Source organism: Nyctereutes procyonoides, unplaced genomic scaffold (assembly GCF_905146905.1).
Source record: "Nyctereutes procyonoides isolate TBG_1078 unplaced genomic scaffold, NYPRO_anot_genome, whole genome shotgun sequence".
Lineage (NCBI taxonomy): Eukaryota > Metazoa > Chordata > Mammalia > Carnivora > Canidae > Nyctereutes > Nyctereutes procyonoides.
Window position 1 is genome coordinate 50,876,416 of NW_026575020.1, and position 12,569 is coordinate 50,888,984.

Genomic DNA, 12,569 nt, shown 5'->3' on the forward strand with positions numbered 1-12,569 from the left:
AGAGTAGTCAAAGAAGGCCTCTCAGTGGAGGTAACAATTGCCCAGAAATCTAGAAGAGAGAAAGTAAACCATGTGGCTATCTGGAGAAACAGAGTTCCAAGCCAGTGCAGATTGAAGCAGAAACAAGTTTGAGAGCTGGGGGAGAAGCAAAAACTTAAGAGTTCGGTTTTGACCATGATGCATCTCAAGTGCCTATTGGATGTGCCCAAGCAGAGAAAACAGTAGGGCGTTGTGTATGTGGGTTTGGAGCTGGGGGAGGTCAGACCTGAGAATGGAAAGTTGGAAGCCCTCTCCATAGATAGGTCTATAAAAGTACAGGCTTGCAAGTGGTCACCCAGGGAACTGAGTGGGATTGCGGGGTGGGGGTGGGGGGCAGCAGGGAGGGGCAGTAAGGGAGGAGACAGTATGATCCAAGAGCCGGGGGCATTGCAGTATGGTGGGTTGAAGCTCATGAAGTCATTAAAGGGAGACAAGAAGAAGCTGCCTTGTGAGGGAGGAGAAAAGAGAGATGAGTGGTTACTTAGCCAAGTAAAAAAAGTGAGCAAATGATTGACTGTCCAATACTTGTTGGAGGTCAAATGGGAGGAAACAGAGTTGATGGGGGGTGTGGTGGTGGGGGTGGTAAGAATGCCTGGGGGGTGTGGCCAACTCAAGGGGATTCAATGGAGAATTTGGTTTGAGAAGACAGGGACATCTTCTGAAATGTTTTTGATAAAAAGGGGAGGAGATAAATGAAGTTAACAGCTGGAGAAAGGGACAGGGTCAAGGGAAGCTTCCCCCCCCCTTTTTTTTTTTAATTTCCTTCTTTGTATTTTTCTTTCTTTTGTTAGTGGGAGGTAGTTCAGCATGTTTATGAGCAGATGGGAATGATCCCATAGAGAGGAAAAAATAGACAATGTAGGAGACAGGGGATAAATAAAGAAGAGGCCTTGAATAGATGAGAAGGGATGGCACCCAGTCTACAAGTGGACGGAGGGGGACACCCCAGCCCCAGCAGACACGGGAGGGAGGGCAGCATACCCAGGTGGGGATGACCATGTGGATACGGGCAGGAACCTGAAGGGTGAAGAGGTATCCTTCTCTCTGCTGCCATTTCTCTCAGTGTGATGAGGAGCAAGGGAGTCAGCCAAGAATGAAGCGTATGTTGGAGGTTTGGGTGGAGCTGGAAAAGGCTCAGGACTCCTCTCAGAGCCCAGGAGTGTGAATGGACCAGGAAAATCTAATGGGGTTGTCAGGTGTTCCCAAAGTCCCTCGGAGGCCTGTGACCATGTTTAAAGTCACATCAGCCAGCGTGGCTCTGTTATAACATTTGCCATAAAACTGAATTTACCAAGAATTTACCAATTTTTTTTAAAAATCCAGATTAAAAAAAAAATACACCCAAAAACCCTCTGTCCAACCTCAAAAACCCAGCTTTTGAAATGAGCACATCACATTTTTGCGAGTGGCACATGCACTCACACAGTTTAATCAAAGAGATAACTAATTGTACCTGTCATGGAAACACGAATTGTGAAGATCTAGAAGGAAATGGATGGGTCACCATTTTGGTTCAGAAAGAACATCTGACCATGTAAATATACCGAAGAGAAAAAAAAAAAAGCCTCTGACTCAACGTGCTAGCTCTCCCTCTCTCTGTGTTTGGTCCTAGATTACAACCAACTGTCGAAAGCAAATGTGTAAAGTGTGTTGGGACTCCATCCTGGCCCATGGGTCTGTATAGTATTTCACAAGCTTTTTAGGATGTGGTATTAAAGTGTAGTAAAAGAGGCTGTGTTGAGTACTCGAGCTGCAGAACCAGAATCTATTTGAAGCTGGGGTTTTTCTAGAGCTGCGGCCACCTGGCTGCTATGCATTGGTGCTGGAGCTAAAGAGCAATCAACTGAGGGACACAGTTTTTAATCAAATATTTGTTTGTCTTCATGGTAGTTTGACTTTTATTTTTTTCCATCCATGGGTTTGATTTTTTCCCCCCATGTATTGCGTATGATGTCAAAACTGGTCTTTCCAGTTAAAGTCAGCCCATCCCCTTGTATGTACCCTGGGTTGCTATTAATGTCTTCTCCAATGAACCTTTTCCACAACCACTCCTTTTTTTTTTTTTTTTTTTTTTTTGAGGAGGAGGAGGAGGAGGAGGAGGAGGAGGAGGAGGAGGAGGGATTTGGTGCTGTCTTGGTTTGGGATATTGCTTGACAAGCTCTTACAGCCAAGTCCTTTTAAACTTGATTTTTTATTTATTTTTTACTTTTTTATAGAGGGGAGAGGTAGAGAGTGTGCATGCATATAGGGGACGGGGAGGGAGCGGGAGAGAGAGAAAATCTTAAGCAGGCTCCACACTCAGCATGGAGCCCCGATGTGGGGTTCGATCTCATGACTCTGAGACCATGATCTGAGCTGAAAACAAGAGTTGGAGGCTTTACTGACTAAGCCACCCAGGTGTCCCTAAATTTCATTTTTGAATTTACTTTTCGTGCTTTTAAAATTTGCTATTACAGAGCATGTAGTTAAGTGATGCTAAAATCTAACAGGGTGAATTTCAATCATTCAATAGAAGATAAAAACTAGAGAAGTTCATTTTTCATTGTAAATGTAAAGAAAGAGGGTGATGGATTCAAGTCCAACAATGGGGTTTTCAATGAACACATTAACTATTTGTAAAGCTATGTTGGGCATATATCAGGGCATGCATTTTTGTATTGATCAATGAAAAATGTTCAATGTATACTCCTAAAGGTATTGAAAAAGAGGCATTTATGATGTAAACAAAACTCTGATGCATATTTTGTGGTTGTCATTGTAAATTCAACTGTAATATTTAGATGAGGGTTGTACTTATATTTAGCTTATATTAAAGTTGCTGTTTATTGGGTAGCTACGGTGGATTGGTTGACTATCATAACATATAAATAAGAGAGAGCGTCAAAGGGCAGCCCGGGTGGCTCAGCGATTTAGTACCGCCTTCAGCCCAGGGCGTGATCCTGGGGATCTGGGATCGAGTCCCACGTCGGGCTCACTGCGTGGAGCCTGCTTCTCCGTCTGCCTGTGTCTCTGCCACTTTCTCTCTGTGTCTCTCATGCATAAATAAATCAAATCTTAAGAAAAGAAAAAACAGGGAGAGGGTCAGAAAAACTTGTTAGAATGCTTATTTACAAGTAACTACTAAGGGAACACTCTTGAAAGCAACAAATGCACTATCTTCTTATTTTTTTTGTATGTTTGCAATGATAGCTGCCATCTAATTAGCTTTTCCGGGAGACTATATGAAGGAAATCCATAATCCTGTAAGAACATTGTGTTGGAAATACAAAACATTATGGTTTTTAAACTCACAATTATTGGCTGTGAAGAGAGAATGGGCTGGTCTTTAGCTTAACATTCTCTGAACTGGAAACTATAATGATAATGATGACAAAATAGTAATAATAGTAACAGCACCTTTATATCAACCTTCAGAGATCAACAGATTAAAGTAACTACGCAAAAACAAACAGAAGAAATATATACTGATGTCATATTGAATGTCACAGGACTGAAACCACCCAGGCCAACGGAGAACTAAGGTAATAACTCATATTTAACTGTGTTTACATCTTAATCATTCAAATTAAATATGACTCTCAGAGGACTTACATTCATGTGGAAGTTTTAAAAAGAGATTATAAGAATTTTATTTCTCATAGAGGAAGTTAAGAGGCCCAATAATATAAGGTGAAATTTCTGCCATTTTACTTTGGCCAAAGAGATCACAGAAAAATAACTTTGGACGGAATTGTAAAAAAAATCTTGTTCAACCCCCTCTTCCAAGTTCATACAATAAAAACAGGATAAGATTTTTTATCCATGGATTGATTTTTATCCAAAGATTTTTGATGAATAATATTTAACCCCAAAGATCACTAACATCCCTTTTTTAAAAAATAAAAAATAATTAAACTAAATATAAAGGATGTGAGGGAATCTTATAATGTTTGAGAGAATTAGCATCATCATTACTATCTCACTAGAGTAGATTCTGAAAACTCAAAATTCCATCTGAAAACTCAGGATTCTGAAATCAGTGGGCTGGCTTTATTTCTTTTTGATGTTTGATGAATTTTCTTCCTACAATTTCTCAGGATATACAACAATTTATTAGTTTTTAAATCCCATGGGGATCACATTTGATTTTTCTCCCTGTTGCGTTTTTTCTTTGATTCCTAGAGGCTATTCTGAAATTTTTCTCCATGCAACATGTTGAATGGCTAATTGTTCTCTATGGAAGCACAGCTGTTATGCTACTATTTAATTGGGTTACGAAAAATTAATGTCGGGTGACAAACCTATCAGGCACAAGCTCACTGGAAATCACTACTTTTAAGGAAGATTTTCACATTAGAATCTGGTTTTCGGGGTCAGTCTGTGGGTTTAGCATTTCATATTATTAACAGTGTGATGACAAACCAGAGACAGGAGAGTTAATGATAGGATGTGTTCCCGTCTCTCTCCCTTGTAAAGGAAATATTCAAATACGCAGAAGGCCAAAGCTCTATTTATTTAATATTGAGCTTCTGATATTGCAATAAACAAACAAGGTAACTCTTACAAAATACGATTAAATGAGGCTTACAGTCGTGACTAGTTGTGTGTAGGGAGAAAAGACCAAACTCCTATTAATTAATTATTAATTAATTTCTAAGAATTGCATCCCAAAATACTGGAAACAAGTCTTGATGACGTTGTACTTCTGTTCCTTGAAGGAATTGACCAGTATTTGCCTTCTGTGAGGCAGGGTTGGTAAAAGGTGCACGTTGAATCATGTTAAAAATGTGCATTCTGGTTTTTATTTTTTCTTGTGAAACCCAGGGAGGAAATTTCCCCTACCCTCACCAGTGAACTTATATTGATTTAGAACTATTTCTGCATTCACTCATTTAACAGCTAAAGAACAAGAGATTATAGAAATGACTTAGTTGTGCTTCTAGACAGATATAATATTTTTTCCTAATGAGTACAGAAATATGATTGCAAAGTCTGTGTGAACTGGAAGAGCATTTAACCAGTATTCTTTGTAGTTACCTCAGCAAATGAAAGATCAAAATGCTGTCTTGGTCTTAATAAAGAAAACAAACTTCTAATAAAAAAGGAATGGCATCTTCATTTTAGTCTTAAAATTATACGGTGTATTAGGTTTTTTTCTTTATTATGAAATAGTAAATATTTGGAGAAAAATGAGAAAATGCCAATACACAGATACAAGAAAATAAAAATAAGTTATAATGACATCTACTAGGTCATTGTTAAATTTTATATCGGGAGGCACCCAGCATACGGTCTGCAGAGAGCCCATCTCCAGATATTTTTACATGTAAGAGAAATAGGCCTATATTTTTTGATATATTGATATTCTGAATTTTTCTATTGCAGGAACTCCAACAAATCTGAATTGCATAACAATTTTGACCTATTTTGTTTATCATGGATTATTTTGCATTATATCATATTTTTAAAAAATATGCATTTAAACTATTACTTATCTTGATTCCTGGTTTTTTGTTTTTATTTTTGCAATTCTTAAAGTTCATACTTGAGGTGTGTAGTGCCTTCTTTACCACATCCAAATCCTAGCGCCGAAGACAAATATAGAAAGAGGTTTAGATTTGGAAACTGATTGAAACTTAGATTTTCTTTTCTCAAAGAAATGGAATCGTATGATACAATCTGCATTCAAAATTCAGAGTCCTTAAACATTTTCCAGGATGCAATTTCTTTTTTCTAATATAATATATTTTCTTCTATTATTTATTTTTAAGATATTTTTCAATCACTAAATACTCTTATATGCAACACTTAATGATTGCCAATGAGATCAAATTCAACATTTGTTGAGTTGAAGCAACTCAAAGTGAAATACTTGTCTGATAGTTTCACAGACTCTCAGGTCCCTTATGTATCTGTGAGCATAAAGCAGGCTATCTATGGATTTGTAAAAATCAATCTCCATAGAATCAATTTTGACATTTACTAATTTTTAAATTACTCATATTATTTTTTAAAAGATTTTTTGAAATTTATTTGAGAGACATTGAGAGTGAAAGAGAGTCTAGAGGGAGAGGCAGAGGCAGAGGGAGAATCAGACTTCCCACTGAGCAGGGAGCCTGATGCGGGACTCGATCCTAGGACCCGGAGATTATGACCTGAGCTGAAGGCAGACACTTAACCAACTGAGCCACCCAAGTGCTCCTAAGGATTTATATTAAGAGTAACCTTAATTTTATTTTGTGAGCCCACTTGAAAGACACTTAATTTTGACAAGTAAGTGAATTCGATAAAAATATCGAATAAACTAAATATTAGTTTAAACAGAAAATACTTATTGTTTGAATACACATTTTATAATCCATATATAGCTAATCCTAAAAATAAACCTATGAGCATTTTCTTTCTTTTTTAACAAGGAGGTGCCCACAGTTAAATAAATGCTACAATTAAATGTATTCAGTCTGCTAGTAGGAGAGCTGAAGAATGGCTTTTACACCCTTTTTACTCCACTTGGCCTAATGCCCGTAGCAGTATTTTGGATCAGTGGTCAGCAAACTTTTTCTGTAAGGGGCCAGAGAGTCAGTATTCTAGGGTTTGTGGGCCACACATGGCCTCTGTGTCTTCTGCTCGACTTTGCTGTTATAGCACAAAGGCAGTAGTCATAGACAATCTGTAAGCAAATGAGCATGGCTATGTTCCAACTGCAACTTTACTAATGAATACAGAAATCTGAATTTTATAAAATATTCAAGTGTGACAAAATATTATTTTTTATTTTTTTCCCCAACATTTAAGAAATGTAAATCATTCTTAGCTCAGGAGCTATGTAGATGGTGAGCCAGATTTGGCCTGTGGGCTGCAGCTTGCAGATCCCCTGGTCCAGAACAGTCAGTGGAAAGGGTGACCTCCTTGATTTAAAATCTCAGGAAGTCCCTGATTTCAGAAGAAAAGTTTTCATTTTCTATGGGTCTTGTAATAAAGGGACATTTGCATACGATGTATCAATCATATATCTTTGCTCTGGTTCATTTTCTTGATATACATACTCTCCCATCAAAATCCTCAATCCTGTATTGTTTTCATGAACAAAATAAAGGGCATTTTAAAACAAAATTCCACCCAAGGAGGGGAGCCTGGGTGGCTCAGTCGGTTGAGCGTCTGCCTTCTGCTCAGGTCATGATCCCAGGTTCCTGGGATGGAGCCCCGCATCCCTCATGGCATTGGGCTCTCTGCTCAGCAGGGAGCCTGCTTCTCCCTCTCCTTCTACTTATTGCTCCACCTACTTCTGCTTGCTCGCACTCTGTCAAATAAATGAATAAAATCTTTTAAAAAATTCTACAAGGAATCAAGTTTTTTGAAAAAATTGATATTTAGGGGGAAAAAATCTCCCAGTGATGCTATCTCAAAATGTCTCATTTGTTTTCTTCCCAGGTTGTTACATTTTTCATTGTAATTGAGCCCTTCATTAGGTACTTCTAACAATTTACTGTATGGAAAACTCCCCAAGACCACCTCTTCCAGATATGTGCCCATCTAGATATTTGAGTTCCATTGCCAAGAAGCATCATAAAGGTTTTCCTCAAGACATTTGTGTACAAATCCCAAAGAAGGAGGAGGAGAGGGGAGGAAGAGAACAGAGTGACATGGGGAGGACCTGGCCCAAGCAGCTGCTGCTGGCCCCTCTAGTATCCGGGGGCTCCACAGGCAAACACAAGGCTACCCAGATGCAGCCATGGCCAAGTGCAAAAGTGCAACATCTCCCATCAGTGTGACAACTGATGTCCTTGCCTTCCAGTTGATGGAAAATTCCTGGAGAAAGGGAAAAAAGGAAAGGAGCCTGTTGGGATGGGGGAAGGGAGGGGTTGAGTTAGGGATCTGAGTGGTGCAGGTTAGTTCCGCCCACTTTCAATCACCCTCACCTGGACCCCCTATAGAAAGCTCAGGTAGAGAAGCTTCCACCTGTGAGGACCCAGATGACTGCAGCATGTAGCTCATTCACTCTTTGGAGCATTTGATCTCAGATATCTCTAAAGGAAAGAAAACAAATGCATGCTCCCTGTTTTTCTCCAGGACCATTTTTTGTTTGTTTGTTTTGTTTTTAAACTTAAGCCACTGCTGTGGCTTTTCTCCGCTCAGGATTCTTTCTGAAGCCAAGTCCTTTGGCTGTTGAAACCATGCATCTTCTTCACAGTTAGGTTAAGATCAGGACAAAACAGTCCTAATTCTAGAACGTGTCAGCCAGAATCAGACCATCACAAACCAATCACCCAAGGCTGCTCCCTGCTCCCAATACTTGAGATTATTTTTCCATGATGTAATGAACCTTTTAGATCCTCTTGAAAGAAAAATCACCAGCAAGTACATCTCTCTGCCTAGAGATCCTTGCGAACCAGAAAGTTGTTGAAAAGGTTTTTCAGACCAGAAGCATTAGTTATGGATGTTGTCATTGTTGTTCCTTGCAAGGAAGAGAATAAAAGTGTAATCATACTAGGTCATGTGTAAGTTTATGCTGTTTTTACTGGCTCTTAACCCTTTTCCTTCCAGGAATTGTTAAGTTCCTTTGCAGTGATAGATCAGTTCTTGGGTACATTCTCACCAAGGGTGACCGTTTGACGGTAAGGTCCCTCAGTAGACCAACAGAATAGAAGTCTGGTCACATAACGGACTCCCTGGAAATTACGTAAGAGAAATAAATACCCTGGTATTTGCCCAGAGAGGAAATTAGGAAATTCACTTCGAGCATGAACTCATAGACTCTCTCAAACTCTCCTGTGAGAAAAAGTCTTCTTGGTCTGAGGGGGTCTTCAGTGGAGTTGGGGGGGGGGCTTGTAGGAGAGACCTCCAGTCCCTATGTTGCTTGCAACAGGGCTGCAGGGCAGGCTGCCTTCCTTGCGGTGGAGACTCCGAAGAGGGTTCAGGAGACAGGAGAAAGAACAGGACACCTGTCTGTGGCGGGAAGGGGGGGTGGTGGTTCCTTTTTTCCCCCTGTTCTTTCTTTCATTTTTGGGTTTTGTGTCATGGCCTTCAAGTCAATTTACAGAGAAATGCTTGTGGAAAAAAAAAAAAACAATTTCAAAAACGGTTTTTATATTTTATTTTTATTTTATGCCGACTGGACTATTTTGCCTGCAGGGTATGGGTTGGTTTTATATTAAGTGTGCTTGATGCTTTTCCGGCAAGTTGCTTTGATAGGCTGTGCTTTTGTAATGGAGCCTGTGGAGCTGGAATCATGCAGATCCTGAACTGCATTTCCGAAGATGAATCAAATGCTGAATAATGCTAATAATATAATTATAAGTGCTCTGCCTGGATCACTGGCTATGTCTGAGTCCCCTTTTCTTGTAGGATTTGAAATAACGTGTGGATCGTGGAGAGGAAAAATGAACCAAGGCGAGCAATGCATGAGGAAAGAAGATAGAACAAAGAAAGGAGTGAATTAATATCTGTGCTTAATTCACTTAGGGAAGAGCACCGATTCACTGTGAGCCCAGGATTAAGGAGACCTGCAGACGTTTCCATTATACTGCCTGGATTTTGACATTATGGATACGGCACTGGTGACAAAGTCTTTTGTGCTAAATGATGCTTTGACCAAGTAGATGTTCAGATAATCTCTGCCAGGACGTACAAATCACACTTTTACCGTGTGCTGCTCCAAGGGAAGAACTGCTTATGTTATGTGTACTTAGCTAGCATTTTGCAGAAAGATTAAAGCGGTGTAGCCTCAGAGCTTTATAGATTATTCTATTTTTGGAAAATACTGACAGAGTCACCACTATCTGATTTGAAAGTTTCATATTTTAATGCATCAGAAATATGTGTGCGATGGGTGAGTAGATAATGTTTTAAATTGCAAATTGTAAAATATGAGTGAACTCTTAAACACCATAAAATCAGAATCGTGAAAGCAAGTTGCCGAGAAATTGGAGACTCAAAGCTGACTACAGCTCTTTTGTCACAACTAAGTAACTACAAATCAAACTTGAACCATCTTCAACGTCTTGTGAGGTTTTCAGATATGACACCATGAGGTCAAGAGATAGAACTCTGTGTGCGTGTGCGTTTTCACTTTTATGCACTTTGAGTTTGCTTTGTGCCAACTAATTTATTAGGTACATCCCTTCTTTCTTAATCCAGTACTAAGGAGGCACTATATTTTTATATAAAAATAATAGGCATTAAGAACAATAGCTTTGGGTTTTAACCTTTGCCCAAGCGGGAAATACATCATTAGTTTTCAAGGATTTTTCTTTTTGGAAAGCATTACTGCATGTGTTAACACGTATAAGTGGTTTAATATCAGTTAGTTGGAAAGCTAGCTCTCTTTGTTGATTTTTTTTCCAAGTTGACTTCACAGGTACAGTAAGGGGTCTTTGTATTTCAGTTTGCATGCAGGAAGATGACAATGAGGTGACAAGAAGGCATTATTTACAGCATCAGTTCCTGGCCTGCTAAAATTTGGCAATTCAGTTATGCCAACCATATAAAGGGATAGATTTAGCATAAATACAAGTCTTAAAATGAGATCTTCTTTGCTGACAAGATCAGAAGCTGCAACACCGTGACCACTGTGACAGAATTTAAGTCTGTGAAATAAACTCAGAGTTTCTCTGTTGCTAATCATAGAAACAATTTTCTGAAATGCTTCTTTATAGCGATCATTCCTTTGAATTTCTTTAACGTTTAGAATGGACTGGATGAAGCTCAGATCCAAGTGGAGGAGAAGAAATATCTGGATTTGATACTAATTAGTACATTAAAATACCCAAGTAAGCACCTATAAAATGGGCACTAACATAACCTGGGTTTTCTTTTTAATAATCATATAATGTTATTAATGCTATTTTTCCTGTTATCATGAGTCATTAATGTTATCGGTGACAATGAGGTATAGCATTTTATTTCTGCATAGTTATAACACAAGTTATTTGTCTGTAATTTATACATAAGGCTTTGAATGTGAAAAGATAAATTTACCAAGGACCAATGAAGGCTATTATACCTGCAGAACACAAGTCAATGAAGGAGGAAACCATCAGTCATCTCCTCTGATACTGACCAAATTTATTTTGAAAATGGAAGAGAGTCTCTCACAGTGAAGCCTAAGAATTAAGTCAAACATTTGGAAGTAAGGTCTTGTATGAGGAGTGCTGGGCCAAATTTTATATATTACAGTCAGCGTAGGAATAATTTGGGGGTGGGGGATTAGTCACTGGCTGTGAAAATTATCAGCCTTATTCTATGATTTCTAGATTTGTCTGAGCACAGATGTCCTGAAAAGTTGTACTCTGCAGAAAGCAGAGGAAGGAATGAGCAGGCTTAGAGGCTGTATCAACAGCTTCCACTCACATGAGGAGCTTCCCTGTGACAGAATTTCTCTATTTCCTTATAAATTAAAATTGGGATTTGGGAAATCATATGAAGAGAAATCCAGAAGCCAAGATCACATGGGAGGACTCCAGCCAGAGGCAACGGAGAGAGAAATGACAATCACATCAGCGTCCTAACACTCCTGCTCACATCTTTTAGCCTTGCATTCACTCATCTGCAGATTGCCCCCTGTCTAAAGAATAGAGTGTCACTCCTCCTGCTTGTCTAAAGAGTCTAAAATCTGGCCCAAATTTGATGTTCAGTCCTAAAATCCCTTTATTCATGAATGTATTCAAATGCTGACCATCACCGGGAAAATCCACTCCGCTTTTCTCCCTCTAACACCAACCCATACTTCGACACAGCTATAAAATGTTCCCAAACTCCTCAGATACTTACCTCTTCGTTTATGATTTTCGCACTTAAGCAGGCACTGCAACAGATTGCTATGTTATTTAAAGGCTTATTACATATAAATATCTCTTGAATGCATCTTACTCCCCCAATTAACTTATTCTATTTATTAACCTCATCATCATTAGTAGCAGCAAGAGCTAGTGTAAATAATTCCACCGCCTAAGTGCCTAAGTGTTCATTACGTAGCAAGCATTTTTTTTATTGTATTATTTCTAATCCCTATAACAGGCTTTTACAGCTAGCTGGATCAATGTCACAAACACATATCAGGCTGACCCAAAGCCCAAACTCTCCCCACTGTGCAATGCCGTCACCACTGTCAAGGTCACATAACTTAGAACATCCTTGAAATTCAGTGCATCAGGATTTCACTTGAAAGAAGGCAATAAAAAAAAAAAAGTTTCAGGAGATCACACCCTTTGACCTAGTAATTCCACATTTGGAAACCTAACAAAACAGTAGGAGATGAAGATAAACAATCTACAAAAGGAGTTAATGTATCTTTATACAAATATAAAACAAAAATGAATAGAAAGGTATCAGAATAGGTGATGATTCATCAAAGCTTGGCTCAAAAATACATATAAACATTAAGACATATGCCTTCAAATGAATTTTAATTGCATGACAAATATTTAAATATAAAAGATACAGTACTCATGTATCAAAAAGTATGGCACAGTTGATCCTAAAAGTATAAAAATATATAAAGATAAAAAAATAGAAACAAAAAGATAGGAAAAAGGGAAGAAATACACCAAAGT